Raw genomic sequence first — 4230 nt, forward strand, 5'->3', positions numbered from 1 at the left:
GCGCAGCTGCTAAACGGCGGGAGGTCTCGCGACGGTGAGAGGACAACAGCGTCGGCGACGACGACGGCGTCCTCCGACTCTGCTACGAAGCGATGAAAGCAGCGCGGGGCCGCGACCTATGCTTCCGCCCTGCTTGCCGGCGTCTCGACGACGGTGGCCGGCGTCGACGCCGCTCACAAATCGCCGGTCCTTGGCTGGCGGCGGAGCGGCGGGAGATGTGTGCGAGGGGTTTATGTTTTGGAAGACAGACAGGCGGGCCAGGGGCGGACAAGGGGAGGACGCGAGCGGCCAGCATTTGGCGTCCGCGGCCACGCAAACTCGCCCCAGATTTGGGCCGGGTTTGGGTCGTCCCGGACGCCGCGGCCATCCGTTTTAGGGATGGGTCCGCGCGCTGGGCCGCGTTTTTGTCCGGCTCGACGCGTCCCATCCGGACGCGGTTTGGATCGCCCCGTTGGAGATGCCCTTACGTCCCTGGACCTTCCTGTGCCACCTTTGCTTGTTCCTGGATCTTCCTATACCACTTAACACTTCCCTTGTTTCCAGAATATGGGCTGAAGGCTGACCGGAATTTTTATGTGAGTAAATATTTGTTTCAGTTACATTGTGCAAATATTTTAGTTAAAGTTAGCAGTAGTGCACCTGGCAAGTAAAAAGAGAACTAAATAATAAAACTGCATAATCAATTAATAGATAATTTCCAGATAATGAAACATGGCATCATACATCAGGTAATCTAGGTATTATACAAACTTCATAAATTGTCAACCCCATAAGTAAAAAAGGTATCAACTAAGCATATCTACTTTTCAGGAACCACCCATCAGTGGCCAGAATAAAGTTTGCATTCATATTAGTTCTAGGAAGTAACAATCAATACATAACTTGCAGATAATATACATATTTCTAATATTACGAGACAACTGGTCAACTTCTATCATGCGTCAAGCGCTTCTAAATGAACCCAGTGCGTTGGTGTGCTTCAAATATCTGCAAAATAAAATTCACAAGTTTCCTGAGAAGACAACATTTAAAAAAAAATCCAGAAAATTATGTATGCAGAAGTTTTTGTGTAGCCCAGGAACATGAAGTATTTCACATTGAGAGGCTGCAGATCTATTCTTCTCCGATCTGTGCATACATTCAGTAGAGACATTCTACATCAAGTCGCCATTGTCTCATTTTGTACTACCTGTGTTTACCCTGTTGTAAAATAACACTTACAACGGTGAACACCAGTTCACTCAGTATTCAGGCACTGAAGCCAATGTAATTCTGCAAGGCAATAACCAATATATAGACACGTCCAGACTCCAGAATTTGAAGAGAAACTACATAGGCAGAAAGAATGAACCAAACCTACACCAATGTCGTTTCATCATAAATCAAAGGTTGTAGTCTACTGGTTGTAGGTCCCATTATTTCGGATGAAACTAATGTGGCTCCAGTAAATGCAAACTATGGAAGATGACTCAACTGGTTCAGAATAAGGAAATATGCTATGTAACTAGATCAACCGTACAGAAAAACATTGGCACAAAGATTGTTTGAAGTTCGTAAAGAAAAACCAACAGTATGGGTATATGACTTGTAGAAGTGCTCAGCATCAGCCAAATCTTTGAACTGCATGCCTATGGCTCGCTTTTTGCCTCATCACATTCCGGGGTCCAGGACGTCACCTGAAAAATTGATTATAATATCAGCAGAAAAATGTATGTGAGAGGGGAGAGGTAAACGAAAAGACTAAAGTCCAGATACACGCACACAGAAAAGATAGTTCTTCCTGCTCGTTGGTGTACAGAAGTCGTCTGATATGGTAGAGCTCGCTACAACAATGGATTCAACATCATCACACTCATTTGTTTCCACTGGGCATGATGACATCTCACTCGCCACGGGATCCATGAGAGCTGCCATTAATTATTACGTATGAAAATCAACTAATTTAGCATGTACTACAAGAGCAACAGCATTCATTTAGTGTACCTCAAGGGCTCTCGAAAATTTTGAATCCCCTTCAGCAAACATGGTCAAATATTTTTTTTGTTTGCACAAAGTATGATCATGTTTGTAGTACAGATAGGAGGTGAGAAACAAAAAGAGTTGCCAACAGAAAATTTGTATCTAACTAAAGCATAGTTAGAATTTATTCTTATTCAAGATCTACAAGACTACAACACAGATCTGTACTTCAAACATCATCAAATTAATTAATAGTGTTTCCCAATATAATAAGGTTACTAGTGGCATGTCAACTTCCATCATTACTCTATGTTAAAATTAAATTGCATGTCAAAGTTAGCATGCACAGAGAACCGGAAATGAGCAGCGACTTGATATACTGGTGTGCATACATTGGTCAATCTTTTTAGTTTGCACAAAGTGTGAATAAGGTGAGAAACAAAATGGTTTCACCAAGAAAATTTGTATCTAAATAAATTATTAATAGTTAGAAGCCTATTCTTATTCTGGATCTACAACACAGATATGTACTACAATGATCATCATATTAACATAGAATTTTTCTGAATGTAATAAGGTTACTCGCTGCATTATTGAAGTCTGAAACGTACATCTATATATATCCAAATTACTGAATGCCTGTAAAAATTGTACTACATTTGAAAGGCTTTCAAAAACAAGCACATGAAGTTTGGCTAATTAAATACTGCTATAAATTTAGGCAAATATGCAGTAGGATCCTCCTTATAGCAAACCGTGTGTCAACTTGAAGACCAAAGAATCGGACTCATTTCTGGCGCACGCAGGCAGAGTTCATTGTTGGCATCAACTGGCCACATCAATAAACAAACAAGATGAAAGCTAACTTGACTCATGGATGAACCTACTCTGCTGACATGGCAGCTAGCTTGCCAAAACTAATTAACCTTACTTGGACTCAACTAATTACCTGTGATGTTTTGTTTTTTCTTTGAAACCTGTGCCTACCTAGATAAAATTAGTAATTTTGTTTCAGTCAATTTCAATCATCATCAATAAAAAAAAATTGCATGCCGAATTTAGCTAGCACAGAACTTATAAAAATAAGGAAAACTCTAATCTAATATAATAGAAAATGAAACGAAACGGTCGACCCAGACATAGACGGTCGACCCAAGTGGATATACGCTATAAAATATATAGCGTAGCGAGCGTAGTTCAATGGTAAAACATCTCCTTGCCAAGGAGAAGATACGGGTTCGATTCCCGCCGCTCGCCCACTTAATTTAGTAAAGTACTATGATAAAAAGTTTAGTTTAGTTGACTATTTAACTACTTATATTAAATTAAGTATTAATTAGAATTAGGTGTTAGTCTAGTACCGTATCCCTTACTATTCTTACCTTTCTTTTGCATCCCACTCAAAAAAAGGGGGCCCTACAGAGCCGGAAAGGGCTACCTAAATCAGGTATTTACTAAGACAAACAAATCGGGTATTCACTAAGACAAACAACTGGCAAACTGCTTTTAAAGAGGAGGACTGCGCCTTTACTTTCATTTCATTTTTCTTTTCCGCAAGGTCAGGAGGGGTCCTGCATGTTCTTCTTGTGGAGGCAAGTGCCTTCGCAAACTGCTCAATTTTGCCCTCTAGGGCCGGGAACTCGTGAAAAGGAATAGCGACTTGACATACTCATGGACATGTATTGGCCAAAGTTTTGAGATGGTTAAACTCTATTAGTGATGGCACAGAAAGAAATTTCTACAAGACTAAACTCACCTCGTGGTGGACGAACTGAATAGAAAACCCTAGATCCAGGTGTCCACGCATAGTCCAGATGACCTATGTGGTGGTGGTGGGAGAGGACCTAACAGCGCGCTGCGGATGAGAAATGAGGCCACGAAATTCCAAGCGAGGGTCAGCTACGCGTCGGAGGCGAGCTGGGCAAGGCCGGCTTCGTCAGGTCGCCATGGTGCTCATACCGGAGTGGGGAGCGGAGAAAGATGAGAGGACGAGTAGATCATGAATGGGAAATTCGTTCTGCACCAGACACAAACGGGGCAGGGACTGAGGTGAAATAGGAATAGACGTATGGGGGTGTGGGGGGGGGGGGGCGGGGGGTTATGTGTAAAGTTCACGGTGGCTGAGTCGTAGGGAGAGATCTGACCACTTATAGCAGATCCAACGGATCTGGTGGGCATTTGCAGATTTGCAGAACTGCTGAGAATCCCTTGGGCCGCCGTCTTTCCTGCTTGACACGTGTCTAAATATACAAGAGAGAGAAAATTTCCCGT

General features: G+C 42.5%; 1 non-coding gene across 1 annotated transcript; it reads left to right on the top strand.

Moving 5' to 3' along the window:
• The first annotated feature begins 3145 nt into the window (after positions 1-3145).
• TRNAG-GCC lies at positions 3146-3216 on the top strand. The gene has a single exon. It is a non-coding gene; the product is annotated as a tRNA-Gly (tRNA).
• The last annotated feature ends 1014 nt before the right edge of the window (positions 3217-4230 follow it).

This window comes from Lolium rigidum, chromosome 7 (assembly GCF_022539505.1).
Source record: "Lolium rigidum isolate FL_2022 chromosome 7, APGP_CSIRO_Lrig_0.1, whole genome shotgun sequence".
Lineage (NCBI taxonomy): Eukaryota > Viridiplantae > Streptophyta > Magnoliopsida > Poales > Poaceae > Lolium > Lolium rigidum.